Raw genomic sequence first — 18,151 nt, forward strand, 5'->3', positions numbered from 1 at the left:
TGTAATTCTGTAATGTGGAACCATATTGCTGTAATTCTGTAAACTGAATGAGCCCCATGTCACCATGTGCATCAAGTATACTCTGATATGCATGGGATTAGAGCTTCAAACTGTGGGATCAATTCTCTAGCCTGAAAAGATGGACGCCACCCTAAAGTAGGCAAGGGATACCTATCTAAGGGAATATTGATGAAGCATCACCTCATTCTATAATTTTGAGGAGGCATCAGTGACTACTCAGATTCCAGTGTCATCTGCATTAACTCTAGCAGCAGAAGAGTGTTGTCACCTCACGTACATGGGGTTGGAACTGATCCCAGCCGTAAAAATTGGACCCATTTGCAAGTGAATATGAAAGCAAACAAGAAATACCATTAGTGCAGTTGCTATTTTCTTTTATTTTTGCAAAGCATCAGCCATCCTCCATGATAGTAATGGGAGAGTTGTTATTACATTCAACCCTCCATTACAAAATGGAACAAAATCAATCAATCTAACAGAATTTATATAAACTACACTTCTATGATTTCTGATTCTGGATTTTCATTTGATTGGCTTGGGATGGCAGTGAAGAATGCGGAAGAGCAGGAAGCATCTGTTAACATGGTCCAATGTAGTCCGAGTCCGATTCTTTTTTAATGCTAGGAAGATGGGAAAAAACAATATCAGTTAGAAGAAATATATCCGAGCGGCTGGAAGATGACACTGAATGGGCTTCCTGTAGAATTCTTCAAATAAGGGAGGACAATTGCAAAGTAAGGTTGTGTTCTAGAAGCACCGTTGCTCCAAAGAAACCTCTCAATTTATAGGGGGCTTTTCTTCCCCAGCCCCTGACTCATGATCCATTGTGATCTCATTTTCTCAATCTTTCTTGATTTGACCTTATTTAAGACACTTACTAGCTTTCTGGGGCTGTTATATTTGTCCACCTTATGGACATCTATTCCTTTTCTTGCAGCTGTAGCATTTCATTGCTGACTTTAATTTTATATTTTCCATCTTTTTATGCCCTTCAATGTGTCTTTCCAACTTAGTTGTTTTAATATATAAATATGTTCTGTATTATACCTTTTTTTTTTTTACAATTTTACTGTGACACCCCTTGAGTTGAGAGAAAAGTCTCTTCTACTTTTAAGGCGGTTAGGGGCACAGGACCCTCACAAAAGTGGGGAAATCACCTTTTTCTCACCTGAGATAAACTCTCTCTAGGAATCTCTAAGTCCTCCAGTGCATTCTATGGTCAACCTCCACCAGAGGTTAACTGCAGAATCGTGCTAAAGAATGTACACATTTCTACAGCAGTGTTCTTTGTAGAAAGCTACAGAGTCAGGCAAGATAACCTAGACGAATGGTTCTCAACCTGTGCGTCCCCAGATGTTTTGGCCTACAACTCCCAGAAATCTCTGCAAGTTTACCGGCTGTTATGATTTCTGGGAGTTGAAGGCCAAAACACTTGGGGACCCACAGGTTGAAAACCACTGACTCAGACATTCCTAGAAAGGTGAAGGGGGAAAAAGCCCAAGAAAACATTTAAATATGTCTTGTGGTTGGCTAGTTGAAATCATTTTTGCATGTCTAACTTGTGATACTTTATGGTCATGCCTGAAATTGTATTTGGTGTAAGATCCTTCAGGAATATATCACACAATGGCCATATTTTTGCACATCTGTGTGTGCAGATTTCAATGGGCTTACTGAGCCTCTTCTGTTTTCCAGCTTTGATATCTCTTAATGGTATACTTTCAGTATCTGAGAATTCACCTGCAAGCATCTATAGTGCACTCAATATTCAGTACTTCTCAACAAACTTTTGGCCCACTTTATCCTTAACATTTAAGCTGTGAGAAACTGAAAGTCTGAGGTAGAATGTATTGTTAATTTTCTCGGACAATATGAGTGAGATGAAAAGAAGGAGGAGGTTGGGGGGGGGGGGGGGGGAGCATCCAGTCAGACGGTTTATCTGCCTGAAATCTAAATTAATGCTTCAGTGGATGACAAACTGCAACCAAAAGAGGCATCTTGGTATCCCAGCATCTGGTAAACCTTCATTCCATGCATAGAAGTGTATATGTGTGCAGGTGGGAAGGTGGTGTTAATCAAGGCCTATGTGTCTACTTGGGTGTTCACAAGAATAAAGCAAAGAATGTTTCATATCTCATAATGATGATACTCACCGCAGGGTCGGTTCTTCCAATGTTTTATAACAACTAAAATAGAGAAATGAACAGTTATTTCTCTTCTTATTCTATTTCCTAACCCAATCCTTCCCTGCCATAATTCTAGTTGAGTCAGAGAGGGGAAATCCTCACTCAAACAATAGGTAGGAAAAAGCCTACCAAAAAAGCTTGTTTTTCTTAACTTATCATTTATTTGTTTGTTTGTTTACACTATTTCTATCCCGCCTTTCTCAGCCCGAAGGCGACTCAAGGCAGCTTACAAAGTGGCAGCAACTCGATGCCACAACAATAATAAATACCAGTAAAACATTTGACATGACATAATAAAAATCCATATAAAAACATTATAAAACCATTAAAAACATATAATTACCAACATCATCCAGTTAAACCCATTTTCCATTAGCATCATCTAGCCATTTCATCTTTCATAGTACCATATTTATCTACTTGTTCAAAGAGCCAGGTCTTTCCTTTTTTCCAGAGGATTAACAAATCTTAAGATTTGTTAAGAGATTTTTAAAAGATATATTGTGCTTGGCATTAACAAAAAAATAGTGTTATTTCTCTTATTTTGTTTCCTAATCTCGGCAATCTTTTCTCCAATTTAAGCTTGGGTAGGGGCAGGCACAGGCGCAGGCGCAGGTCCAGGGAAGGAAAATGAATGCTGCTGAGAATGGGCACCCAAGGAACACTCTTTCTTCACTTGGTTTTTCATAAGATCAAGCCCCAAATTAATCATATCAATTTATTAGCAATTACTCACTTCACTTACAGTGCTAGCAAGCTAGGAGAGAAAAATAAAGATATAAATAATTAATCTACTTCTTTAAGAAGAGATAGACAATTAATTACAAACTACTCTCCAGATCTCAGGACTCCAGTGTGTTTCTCCATTTTACGTATCATCCTCAGTTCAAGATGGATACTCATTCCCTCACTTATTCCTGAAGCAGACTTTTATAACCAGCAGATTAAGCCAAATGATTTGAAAAGTGTATTATTCTTATTAACAAAACCTTTAAATATTAATTGTTCTTGGCACCAACAAAGAAATAAGTGATTATTTCTCTTATTTTATTTCTTAGTCCCAGTAATCCTTGCCCCAGTTTTAGCTTGAACAGAGACAGGAGCAGGTGCAGGGAAGGAGAATAAATGATGCTGAGAATGGGCAAAAAGGAGCAGGGCACCCAAGGAACACTTTCTTTGCTTGGTTTTCAATAGGATCAAGCCCCAAATTAATCGTATCAATTCATTAGCAAATACTCACTCCTTCTACAGCTTTACCAACCTAGAATAGAAAATAAAGATATAAACCATTAGTCAACTTTTTAAGAACAGATAGGCGATTAATTTCAAACTACTCCCCGGATCTCAGGATTCCGGTGTGTTTGTCCATTTTATGTATTATCATCAGTTCAAGATGTACATACTTTCCTTCACTTGTTCCTAAAGCAGACTTTTATAATCAGCATGTTAGGCTAAAGATTTGTTAAGAATCTTAAGATTTGTTGAGGGTTTTAAAAAAGATATATTGTGCTTGGCACCAACAAAGAAATGAGTGTTATTTCTCTTATTTTGTTTCCTAATCTCGGCAACCCTTTCCCCAATTTTAGATTGGACAGAGGCAAAGCAGAAGCAGGGAAGGAAAATGAATGATGATGAGAATGGGCAAAAGAAAGTGAGCACAGGAGCAGGGCAACCAAGGAACACACTTTCTCTACTTGGTATTGCATAATCAAACCCCAAAATAATTATATCAATTCATTATCAATTACTTACTCCTCCTAGAGTACCACCAACCTAGAACAGAAAATAAAGATATACGTTATTAATCTACTTAAAGAAAATATAAACAATTAATTACAAACTACACCCCAGGTCTCAGGAATCCAGTGGGTTTCTCCATTTTACGTAGTGATTCCAGCCATGAAAGCCTTCGACAATCATATCAATTCATTATCAATTACTCACTCCTCCTAGAGTACCACCAACCTAGAACAGAAAATAAAGATATACGTTATTAATCTACTTAAAGAAAATATAAACAATTAATTACAAACTACACCCCAGGTCTCAGGAATCCAGTGGGTTTCTCCATTTTACGCATCATCCTCAGTTCAAGATGGACTCTCGTTCCCTCACTTATTCCTGAAGCTGACTTTTATAACCAGCATATTAAGCCAAAGAACTTGAAAAGTTTATTTTTCTTGTTAAGAAAACATTTAAATATTAATTGTGCTTGGTGTCAACAAAGAAATGAGTGGTAATTTCTCTTATTTATTTATTTATTTTATTTCCGTCATCCCTGATCTGATTTTAGCTGAGGCAGAAGCAGGAGAAGGTGCACGGAAGAACAATGAATTATGCCGAGAATGGGCAAAGAAAAGGAGAAGCACGTAAGTTTTCCATAAGATCAGCCCAAAATTAATCATAAATTCATTAGCAAATACTCACTCCGCCTAGAGTGTGATGAACCTAGAATAGAAAATAAAGATATAAATCATTCATCCACTTTATAAGAAGAGATAAACAATTAATTTCAAACTATTCCAGGGTTCCCAGGACTCTGAGGTATTTGTCCATTTTATGTATGATGGTCAGTTCAGATTGGACACTCATTCTCTCACTTGTTCCTGAATCATAAATATATTTATTTAATTTTTTGAAATATATAAACATTATTTACAGACATTACCAACTTACAGTGTAAACAGAACACAAAACAATGAAAGTTTACAAACACATAGCCCCACCACCAAGGCCTGAACAAGTATCATTTCCTTTCCATAAATTTATGAGTCAACCAGTAAACAAATGTCATATCCAAAATTCCTGATCAACAAGGTTGTATTGTTTTCTCTTATCACTCTCTAAAATATATTTTACTAGCTGTACCCATCACCACGCATTGCTGTGGCCAACCCTCCCTCCCTCTTTCTCTCCTTCCAATCCTCTAATAATCAAATTTAGTATATCAGGTTTATGTGCCAAGTTTGGTCCAGACCCATCGGTGTTTGGGTTCACAGTGCTGCCTGGATGTAGGTGAGAAACAATTCCCTAAAATCAAGGTGAATTTTCCCCAAAGATGTCCAGTATTTTTTGCTGGTCATGGGAGCTCTGTGTGCCAAGTTTGGTCCAATACCATCTTTGGTGAAGTTCAGAGTGCTGATTGATTGCAGGTAAACTATACATCTCAGGACCTACAACTCCTATAAATCATGGTGAATGCTCTCGAAACCTCTCTAGTATGTTCAGCTGCTGATCAATAGGAAGTTAATCCTCTTTTCTCTTTGATTTGAAGGATGGGGAGATAAATAATCAATTGATAGCTAATAATTCTGGAGCAAGCACAGCCAGCAAGTCTGGTAAGGATACTAGTTTTTTCCCCCCTCATGTAGGAGGGGGGTGGAACCAGTGGAATTATTTTAGTGCTTGTGTTGTCTCCTCTTCCAACAGCTGCTGCAACATTATGATTATAAAACAAAGACACCTCCCTATTTGATTGTGATGACTATAATTTTGAAGCAGAGGCTGCAACCTGCATTGCTGTAGTTGAGGCTGAGAACAGCTACTCCCCCCACTCTCCCCACACACACAACTCAGAAACAAAATGCAATACAGTGTTACTGCATATAACCTATCTAGATCCCCTCTGTATCTGCTGCCTCTGAAGCTCTCTGTGTCTGTTATGTGCGTGTGTGTGGCCCTGCACGCGGGCTCCTGAGCATCCTTTGGTGTGGGAGGAAGCTTGGCGGTGATGCCTTGCACTCCTGTAGCAGTTATGTGTGTGTGTTTGCTATACGGGTAGTCGTGAAAGACTCCCTGGCTACCCGTATAGCCACGGTATACACCCTAAGATTTTTGTTTTTGTTTTTTTTTTGTTTTTTTGTTTTTGTTTTTTAATTAAATTTTATTTTGAAAAGATAATACACCAACCATATATGTTGCAAAAATGTACACACACACAAACAAACACACATACACAATCAAACCCTCCATACAGTTACCCCTCCACCCACCCCCAGTGCTACCCACCACCTTGACTTCCGTCACTAATCCACGCAGGATTTATGCACAACTTATTTAACCCTCTATACTTCTAATTCAATAAATTCCTCTTGTTTTTATTTCTTTAGCTCTCCCGTCAAGTATGCTAAGGCCAGCTTCCAGTTTCTTTCAAATATTTCATTATTTTCATATTTCAAATTGCTTGAAATCTTAGCCATCTGTGCATAATCCCACAATTTATCCTTCCAATCTTTGATGCTTAATGTTTTCTCCCCTTTCCAATTTTTGGCAATTGTAATGCGTGCAGCCGCAAAGCTGTACAAGCAGATTTCTCTCTCTGGCTGTTCTAAGCTGTCTCTGAATATCCCTAATAGGCACATCCCTGGGTTCTTTTTTACTTTGTTGTAAATCATTTTATTTGTTTCCTTTATTATTCTTTTCCAATAGATCTGCACCAGTTCACACGACCACCATACGTGAAAGAAAGTCCCTTTCTTTCTTTTGCATCTCCAACAGGAACCTGTTTGTAGAACATTTTATATACATTATCTCTAATTGAAGCTGCCACTGTAAATTGAAATCCATTGTTCCACAGGTTTTCCCAGATGTCAAAATCTATGCTTCTCCCTAAATCTTTTGCCCATGAGATCATGGGGGTTTTAACACGATTATCTTCCAAATTATAGTGTAGAATATATTTGTATAATCTGGCTATTAATCCTTTTTCCCCTTTATCTAATATAGTTTCCAGATCTGATTTTTTGGAAGCAAATCCCCTCTTCTCGTCTTTTTTGAATCTATCGTATAATTGATGATATCGGAACCAATCTTTAATACCTTGCACTCCTGTAGCAGTTATGTGTGTGTGTTTGCTATACGGGTAGTCGTGAAAGACTCCCTGGCTACCCGTATAGCCACGGTATACACCCTAAGAGAGGCAATAGCCCGTGCTTGGTCAGACACGTCCTGAGATTTCCTCCATTTGCGCTCTAGCTCCCTTCTCGTGTGTTTCAACACGGTCAACTCCTCGGTGAACCAGGGAGATGGCCTGTCTCGACACAACGAGATGGGGCGTTCGGGGGCAATCATATCTATCACCCTGGACATCTCCCTGTTATAGAGATCAACCAAGGCATCGACAGGATCGCCAGGCTCCATGGCAGGAAAAACCCCAAGATTCCTTAAGAAACCATCCGGATCCATCAGTCTCCTGGGGTGGACCATCTTAATTTGTCCTCCACCCCTGTGGAGATTAAGGGTTGCCGAGAGTCTAAAACTGATCAGATCGTGATCAGACCATGACAAAGGAAGGATGTTTTATGTATTGTCGAAAACATCATTGCCAATGTTGAATCAGCAATTTATCGCCTCCCCGAGGAGGAAGCAGAAGAAGTACGAGCAGAAACAGCAAGGATCCTGAAAACGGCAAAACTTCCCTCCAGTAACATTACTAGGAAGGAGAGACAAGCCATCAGAGAACTGAATTCAGATCCTGATATCCTCATTATGCCAGCAGACAAGGGGAATGCCACAGTTATCATGCATACACAGCAATACAAGGAGAAGGTCAGAAAACTCCTGGACCCTACTACATACAAAAAACACAAGCAAGACCCAACTGCCAAAATAACCAGAAAAACCAACACCCTGATTAAGAACTCCTCAATAAACTTTGACATACGACAACAGCTATGTAAATCGGAAGCCCATCCACCCAGGCTTTATGGACTCCCAAAAATCCATAAGGACTCCACCCCACTCAGACCCATCGTGAGTGCCATTGGATCCCCCACATACGACCTAGCAAAATTTCTTGCTGCACAGTTACAAAGCCATATTGGGCTCACTACACACTACATCAAGGACTCAGCCCACTTCATAGAAAAAATCAGCAATCTCAAGCTAAATACAAACGACAAACTGATCAGCTTCGATGTGGTATCTCTATTTACCATGGTCCCAGTAGCAGACACCATGGCACTCATCAACCAGAGGTTCCCAGAAGACATCACGGCTCTGTTTCACCATTGCCTCACCACCAGTTACTTTCAGTGGGACAATGAATTCTACGAACAGAAAGATGGAGTAGCTATGGGGAGCCCTCTTAGCCCAGTCATAGCTAACTTCTACATGGAACACTTTGAAGAACAAGCCCTGGAGACAGCAACCAAAAAGCCCACGATATGGTTCAGATATGTAGATGACACCTTCACCATTTGGAGCCATGGAGAAGAAGAACTCAACAGGTTCCTGGACCATCTTAACAGCATCCACCCAAACATCCAGTTCACCATGGAAAAAGAAGGAAGACTGCCTTTTCTAGATGTCCTAGTCATCCGCAAACCAGATCAACAATTGGGTCACACCGTTTACAGAAAACCCACACACAGAGATAGATATCTACATAAAAACTCCAACCATCACCCAAGTAAAAAAAGAAGCACCATTAAAGCCTTGGCAGACCGTGCAAAAAGAATCTGCGAACCCCACCTCCTCCAAGATGAACTGAACCACCTCAACTGGGCTCTCCAGGCCAATGGATACTCCACCTCAGACATCAGAAGAGCTGCAAGACCAAGAACAAGCCACGAGAGTAAAGATGAAGATCCACCCAGAGGAAAAGTGTTCCTGCCATACATCAAGGGAACCACTGACCGCATAGGGAAGCTGATGAGGAAACACAACATACAAACAATCTACAAACCCACCAAGAAAATCCAACAAATGCTACGTTCAGCAAAGGACAAGAGGGATCCTCTCACCTCTGCAGGAGTCTACCGTATACCATGCAGCTGTGGACAAGTCTACATAGGAACCACCAAACGCAGCGCCCAGACACGCATCAAGGAACATGAAAGGCACTGCAGACTCCTTCAACCAGAGAAGTCAGCCATAGCAGAGCACCTGATGAACCAGCCTGGACACAGCATATTATTTGAGAACACAGAAATGCTGGACCACACCAACAACCACCATGTCAGACTGCACAGAGAAGCCATTGAAATCCACAAGCATGTGGACAATTTCAACAGAAAGGAAGAGACCATGAAAATGAACAAAATCTGGCTACCAGTATTAAAAAACTCTAAAATTATAACAGCTAAACAACAGAGAGGAAGAAACCAGGCACAGATTAACACCTCCCAGCAACAGATTTTCCCAGGCGCAGGCAGGCCTTCAAATGCTAATGAAGGTGATCAGCTGAACATTCACACCTAACTGCAGCAGGGAAGAGCTCCTTGCCCCACCCCAGCCATTCCACAGATATATATAAACCCATTGTCCTAATTCCAACAGACCTCTACCTCTGAGGATGCTTGCCATAGATGCAGGCGAAACGTCAGGAGAAATGCCTCTAGAACATGGCTCTATAGCCCGAAAAAACCCACAAGAACCGAAGGATGTTTTGTTCTTCCACTCTGATCATTTCGTTATCTGCCACAAAAACTAGGTCGAGTGTATGTCCAACCTGATGGGTGGGTCCAGATATAACTTGTGAGAGCCCCATGGTCGTCATGGCGGCCATGAAGTCCTGAGCTGGTCCAGTCAAAAGGGTCTCGGCATGGATGTTAAAGTCTCCCAACACCACCAGGCGCTGGAAGGCCAAGGCTGAATTGGAGACCACTTCTGCTAGCTCAGGTAGGGAAAATGCTGGGTCGCGGGGCGGGGGGTACACCAGCAGAAACCAAAAGCTCTCATGGTTTCCCACCTTCAGGTGGACACACTCGAACCCAGGTGATTGCGGAACCGAGCATCTGACCACGGCGATGGATTGCCGATAGACTACTGCAACCCCATCTCCCCCCCCCCCCCCGGCCTGGCCTGCTGATGCACTCCAAAACCCGGTGGACACAGCTGAGTTAGATTTACTCCCCCCAGCTCGTCCAGCCAGGTCTCGGTGATGCAAGCCAGATCCGCCCTCTCATCCAGGATCAAGTCCTGAATGGAAGCGGTCTTTCCATTGACGGATCTGGCATTAATCAGCAGAACCTTAAGACCAAGGGGTCTGTCATGGAGCCTACCACTTCCTACCTTCTCCAGGGTCGCAAGAACTTTGTTGCGCTTCTCCCTGGGACGTTGGTGACCAGAAAATCTCCTCCCCCACACAACCTGGATGGTGCCCCCCTCCTCCGAGACCTCCCCCCCCCCCCCCACATGGTTGGAATCTGTGGCTAGTCAACTTTCTAAGGAAGTAAGGCTAGAATATAATTTCCCTTGGATCTCATGTAGGGACGCTTCCGATGTCAAACTGGAAAGAGAGGCATCAAGGGAACTGAGTGGGCTGAAAAGGGGGAGTGTTCTTGGGCGGGAGAGTGTGGCCGATTGTGTGGGGACAACTAGGGCAGATGGAGTTTCAAATTGATACAATCCTTGGGGGGAGGCCTTAACCGGGGAGCTAACTGTGGATTTACCACAGGGACCTGATGGAACAGAATGAGAAGGTACCACTGTGTCAACAAGGGGGCGAATATGAGGGTCCACAACCACCCTTCTGATGGTAATGCCCCATCTGATGGTAATGCCCCAATACTCTGAAGAATGAATCAACTTTAAAGCTGGTTGCTGCCTCCTGCAGAATTCTGGGGTATGTAGTTTAGGGAGGAGCCTTTAACAGCCTCTGTAAACTACACACCCCTGGATTCTGCAGGAAGCAGAAAACGGTTTTAAAGTGAATCCATTCTCTAGTGTGATTAATATTTTACTTTTGATTCCTGTCTTCCTTGATCTGATTTTAGCTAAAACAGAAGCAGGAGGAGGTTCAGGGAAGGACAATTAATGATGCTGAAAATGGACAAAGAAAAGGAGCAGGGCACATAAGGCACACTCTTTCTTTACTTAGTTTTCCATAAGATCAAGCCCCAAATTATTCATACCAATTCATTAGCATTTGCTCACTCCAGCTTGATTGCTGCCAAGCTAGCAGAAAGATTAAAGCTATAAATAATTTATCTACTTATTAAAGAAGAGATAAACAATTAATTTCAAACTACTCCAGGGTTCCCAGGACTCTTAGGTGTTTGTCCATTTTATGTATAATTGTCAGTTCAGAATGGACCCTCATATCCTCACGTGTTCCAGAAACAGAATTTTATAATCAGCATCCTAAGCCAAATATTTTGAAAAATTTATTATTCTTTTTAAGAAAATCTTGAAAGATTTCTTGTGCTTGGCACCAAGAAAGAAATAAGTGGTAATTTCTCTTATTTTATTTTATTTCTAAGTCTGAGAAATCCTTGCCCCAATTTTAACATGGACAGATGCAGGAACATGTGCAGAGAAGGAAAATGAATGCTGCTGATAATGGCCAAAGACAAGGAGCAGGGCGCCCAAGGAACACTCTTTCTCCACTTGATTTTTCATAAGATTGAACCCCAAATTAATCATATCAATTCATTAGCAATTACTCACTCCGCTTAAAGTGTCCTCAAGCTAGAAGAGAAAATAAAGATATAAATAATTAATCTACATCTTAAAGAAGAGATAGACAATTAATTTCACACTATTCCCCGGATCCCAGGACTTTGTTGTGTTTGTCCATTTTATGTATCGTTGTCAGTTCAAGATGGATGCTCATTCCCTCACTTGTTCCCAAAGGAGACTTTTATAAACAGCATCCTAAGCCAAGTATTTTGAAAAGTTTATTCTTCTTATTAAGAAAATCTTTAAAGATCTCCTGTGCTTGGCACAGACAATGAAATGAGTGGCCATTTCTTTTGTTATTCTATTCCCCAGTCCTCATAAGTCTTGCTCTTATATTAGCTGGGGAAAAGTCAAGGAGAGAGGATCATTGAAGGAAAATTTCTGACAATGAGAATAGGCAGAACAAGGGAGCAGGACACCCAAAGAACACTACTTGGATTCCATAAGATCAACCCCAAAATTATTCATATGAATTCATTAGCAAATACTCACTCCTCCTAGACTGCCAAGCTAGAATAGAGAATAAAGATATAAATCATTAATCCATTTCTCAAATAGGAGGCAGACAATTAATTTCAAACTACTCCCAGGATTCCAGGTCTCATGTATTTGCCAATTTTGTCTACCATTCTCAGTTTAAGATGAACGCTCATTCATTTGTTTGTCTCTGAAGCACACTTTTGCAGTCAGTAAGTGAATGCAGATATTTTGAAAAGTTCATTATTCTCATTAAGAAATTTTTTAAATATCTCTTGTGAGTAGCAAATACATAGAAACAAGCAGTTATTACTCTTGTTAGTCAGTTTTCTAATCCGTGTGAGCTCTTCCCTAATATTAGTTGGGAAAGGGTCAAAGAGAAGATGAGGGAAATATAATTTCTGAGGCTGAGAGTCAACAGAAAAAAGGAGTAGGAAACCCAAGGAACACTCTTTGTATATTTAGTTTGCCATAAGATAAAGCCCAAAATTATCCATATCAATTCATAAGCAAATACTCACTGTGCCTGGAGTTCCATCATGCTAGAATAGAGGATAAAGATATAAACCATTAATCCCCTTCATTAAGGAGAGTCAGACAATTAATTTCAGGCATGTCCCAGGATCCCAGGACTCTGGTTTATTTGCCCATTTTATTTACTCTTCTCAGTTCAAGTTGAACATCCATTCCTTCACTTTGTTCCTAAGGCAGACTTTAATACTCAACAAATTAAACCAGAGATTTATCTACACACACAGCCTTTATTGGCATATAACACCAAAAGCATAGTACAGGCATATACAACAATAGGAAGTTTCAGATAAAAAGGAAAACGTACTTAAAAGTTACTAATCTCAAGAATAAAATTCGCAACTGTCTCTCAAAAGAATGCATCAGAAGATGTGGAATTTTATAACACCCTTGCCATTGGGAACACTGTGAAAAAATGGAATTCCCGTATATCATCCGTATATTATCATATTTGTTGTCCCCAACCACAGATTTATTTAAGTCCATTGTTCTTGTAATAAAATACTTAAATGTGACTTTTGTTTGGCCCAGACAAAGTTCTTGTTGCATTTCTAGCATTCTGGCTCATTTGTAATCAATTACAACCATTATTAATTTTTCATGTATTCTAAGCATCATCAAAAATATATCAGACCATGATTGTTTGTGTTATCTGCTTTGAACTGGATTATATGAGTCTACGCTGCTATATAATCCAGTTCAAAGCAAGTAATCTGGATTTTATATGGTAGTGTAGATTATGCCTAAGGTATTCCTGAAACATCATCTTTCAGCATCTGAGAATTTGTCCAGAGTCACTCATACATGTACTGAAAGGCCAAAGAGTGTAAGAATGCCTTAAATTTTTGTTTGCCAAAGGATTCAGCACCTATGTACACCAGGAGATGAAAGAGAAAAGGAAGAAGGATGATTGAAGCATCCAGTCTGACAAATATTGCACTTTCAACCCAATCAAAACTCCTTTGGATGGCGACATTTCAACCAAAATAGATATCTCTCCTGCAAGCTTTCAGGACGGGACAGAAAAGGAGCAGGGCACCCAAGGAACACTCTTTCTCTACTTGGTTTTCCATAAGATCAAGACCCAAATTAATCATATCAATTCATTAGCAATTACTCACCGTTGTTGCAGTTCCACCAAGCTAGAAGAGAAAATAAAGATTTATTTATCGTGTCATCAGCAACCATACCATTTTATTACAATTCTAACAGAGCAAAACAAACACAGAGATTAAAAAGAAAAAGAAAGAAAGAGAAAAAAAACGAAAAAACACACACAGATTTTGCAAATTTGGTAGTTGGTTAAATGTCCTTTGACCAGTATCTGGCCACTTGGAGTGCCTCTGGTGTTGCCGCAAGAAGGTCCTCCATTGTGCATGTGGCAGGGCTCAGGTTGCATTGTAGCAGGTGGTCAGTGGTTTGTTCTTCTCCACACTCGCATGTGGCCCCATTTCTTAAGATTGGCTCTGCATCTCGTGGTGCCAGAGCGCAGCCTGTTCAGCGCCCTCCAAGTCGCCCAGTCCTCTGTGTGCCCTGGGGGGAGTCTCTCATCTGGTATCACCCATGGATTGAGGTGCTGGGTTTGGGCCTGCCACTTTTGGACTCTCGCTTGCTGGGGTGTTCCAGCGAGTGTCTCTGTAGATCTAAGAAAACTATGTCTTGATTTAAGTCGTTGACGTGCTGGCTGATACCCAAACAGGGGATGAGTTGGAGATGTCTCTGCCTTGGTCCTTTCACTATTGGCTGCTACTTCCCGGCAGATGTCAGGTGGTGAAATACCGGCTAAGCAGTGTAATTTCTCCAGTGGTGTGGGGCGCAGACACCCTGTCATAATACGGCATGTCTCATTAAGAGCCACATCTACTGTTTTAGTGTGGTGAGATGTGTTCCACACTGGGCATGCATACTCAGCAGCAGAGTAGCATAGCGCAAGGGCAGATGTCTTCACTGTGTCTGGTTGTGATCCCCAGGTTGTGCCAGTCAGCTTTCGTATGATGTTGTTTCTAGCGCCCACTTTTTGCTTGATGTTCAGGCAGTGCTTCTTGTAGGTCAGAGCACGGTCCAAAGTGACTCCCAGGTATTTGGGTGTGTTGCAATGCTCCAGTGGGATTCCTTCCCAGGTAATCCTCAGAGCTCGGGATGCTTGTCTGTTCTTAAGGTGAAAGGCGCATGTCTGTGTTTTAGATGGATTAGGAATCAGTTGGTTTTCCCTGTAATAGGCAGTAAGAGCACCTAGAGCTTCAGAGAGCTTCTGTTCTACCATCTCAAAGCTCCCTGCTTGAGTGGTAATGGCACGATCATCAGCACAGATGAAACTCTCTGTCCCTTCTGGCTGGTCATTTGTGTAGATGTTGAACATGGATGGAGCAAGGATGCTCCCCTGAGGCAGGCCGTTCTTCTGTTTCTGCCATCTGCTTCTCTGGCCCTGGAACTCAACAAAAAAGCTCCTGTTTTGTAGCAGGTTTCCTATGAGGCGGGTGAGGTGGTAGTCCTTTGTGATATTATACATTTTTCTCAGGAGGAGGCGGTGGTTCACAGTATCATAGGCTGCTGACAGGTCTATGAAGACAGCTCCTGTGATCTGCTGCCTTTCAAAGCCATCTTCTATGTGCTGAGTCAGGTTCAGCACTTGCGATGTGCAGCTTTTGCCTTTTCTGAAGCCAGCTTGCTGTGGGATCAGACAGGGGTCTATATTTTCCATAATTCTATGCAAAATAAGTCTCTCCAGAACTTTGTAGAAGTGGCACAACAGGGAGATTGGTCTGTAGCTTTTTGGGTCATTACAGTCTTTGCCTGGCTTCAAGATGGCGATGACTCTTGCTTTCCTCCAGATTTTGGGGATCTGACAGGATGCAGTGCAAGTTGTTCATCAGCTCCAGCAGCCAGCGCCTTGCTTTTGGACCAAAGTTCTTGATTTGTTCCATCCGTAGATCATCCAAGCCAGCTGCTTTGCCATTCTTACATTTGTTGAGAGCCATGTCCAATTCAGTAGATGTAAAGAGTTCATGAAGGTTGTTGTTCTTAATCTCTTGTTGTCTGGCTATTGGTTTCTTTCCTACTTTGGTGGCATGAGAGAAGCCTCCTCGCAGGATTGCAAGACATCCGGGCGTCCCCTGGGCAATGTCTTCGTAGACGGCCAATTCTCTCGATCCAGAAACAACCAGAGACGACTTGCAGCATGCAAACAAGCAAGCAAAACAACCAACGGCCCTTTTCAGGACCAACCATGACAATAATCTCAATCAACATTGAAGGCATGTCAGCTGCCAAAGAACAACTGCTCTATGAACTGTGCCGAGCTAAGAAATGTGACGTGCTGTGTGTCCAAGAAACACACAGGGATGAACGACAGAAACGACCCAAAGTTCCAGGAATGATCCTAGTAGCGGAAAGACCACATGCGCAGTATGGAAGCACTGTCTTTGTCAAACCAGGCCTCCAAGTCAGCAGTGCCCACAATACTGAAGAAAACAATATTGAGGTTCTAACAGTAGAGCTTAATAACATCACCATCACCTCTGTGTACAAGCCCCCAAATGAAGAGTTCTGCTTCTCCTCCCCCGATAACTTTGACAGGCACCAAAGGGCGGTAGTAATTGGTGACTTCAACAGCCATAGCCATGTATGGGGCTATGCCCAAGAGGACAGAAATGGAGAGGCTGTCCTGTCCTGGTCTGAACTGCACAAACTATCACTCATCCATGATAGCAAGCTCCCCCCATCCTACAACAGCGGGAGATGGCACCGAGGTTATAACCCAGACCTCTTATTTGTGAGCGACAACATTGTACAGCAATGCACTAAATCAGTGGGACCACCAATTCCAAACACACAGCATCGACCAATAATATGCCAACTGTTCCCAACAATAAGACCTCAGGAAGTTCGATTTAAATGAAGATACAACTTCAGAAAGGCAGACTGGACTAAATTCTCAGACATGTTAGATGACATGGTCACATCGGTCGTGCCAATCCCTGAGGAATATGAACATTTTATTGAAATAGTGAAAACCTGCTCACGGGCCTCGATACCGAGAGGCTGCAGAACCCACTACCTTCAGGGCATTACTCCTGAAACAGCTGCCTTGTTGGAAAACTATTACAGGCTCCACAATGAAGACCCATTTAGTGAGCAGACTCTTCAGGCAGCGCAGAACATTGTGTCCTCCATCTCTGAAGACAAGAAAGAACAGTGGATCAAGCTGATCACAGAGGTCGACATGGGCAGGAGCAGCCAGAAGGCGTGGAGGCTGCTGAGACGGTTGAGCAATGACCCCTCACAAACTAATACCCATGCCAACATAAAGGCAGATCAGATAGCACACCAACTCTTGAAGAACGGGAAACCCAACCTTGCCACCAAAGTAGGAAAATAAAGATATAAATAATTAATCTATTTCTTAATAAGAGATAAACAATTCATTTCAAACTAATCAATTACAACCATTATTAAATTTTCATGAATTCTAAGCACCATCAAAAATATATCAGACAATGATTGTTTGTGCTACCTGCTTTGAACTGGATTATATGAATCTACACTGCTACATAATCCAGTTCAAAGCAGATAATCTGGATTTTATATGGTAGTGTAGATTATGCCTAAGGTATTCCTGAAACATCATCTTTCAGTATCTGAGAATGTATCCAGAGTCACTCATACATGCACTGACTGCTTGAAGTGTCAGAATGCCTTAAACTTTTGCCAAAGGATTCAGCACCCATGCATGCCACAAGATTAAAGAGGAAAGGAAGAAAGATGATTGAAGTAACAAGTCAGACAAATATTTCACTTTCAATTCAATTAAAATTCCTTTGGATGACCACATTTCAACCAAAACAGGTATCTCTCCTGCAAGCTTTCAGGGCAGGGAAGAAAAGGAGCAGGGCGCCCAAGGAACACTCTTTCTCTACTTGGTTTTCCATAAGATCAAGACCTAAATTAATCATATCTATTAATTAGCAAATACTCACTTTATTTATATATAAATATTAATATTAATCTATATATTAAAGAAGAGATCGACAATTAATTTCAAACTACTCCCAGGATCCCAGAACTCTGTTGTGTTTGTCCATTTTATATATCATTGTCAGTTCAAGATGGACACTCATTCCCTCACTTCTTCCTGAAGGAAACTTTTATAATCAGTATGTTAAGCCAAAGATTTTGAAAAGCTTATTATTGTTAAGAAAATCTTGAAAGATCTCTTGTGCTTGGCACCAACAAAGAAATAAGTGGTGATTTCTCTTATTTTATTTCTTAATCTCAGTAATCCTTGTACCAATTTTAGTTTGTACAGGGGCAGGACATCCATTCCCTCACTTCACCCTGAAGCAGGCTTTTATAGCCAGTAACTTCAAACAGTGAATTCTTTAAATTTAAATAAGAAAATATTTAAATATGTCTTGTAATTGGCTCAGACAAAGTTCTTCTTATATGTCCAACACCTTGGCTCATTTATAATCCATTACAAAAATGATTCAGATTAAAAATATCAGAAAATACCAGTGTGCATATCTAAAGCTCGG

This window comes from Anolis sagrei, chromosome Y, assembly GCF_037176765.1.
Source record: "Anolis sagrei isolate rAnoSag1 chromosome Y, rAnoSag1.mat, whole genome shotgun sequence".
NCBI classification, from domain to species: Eukaryota; Metazoa; Chordata; class Lepidosauria; order Squamata; family Dactyloidae; genus Anolis; species Anolis sagrei.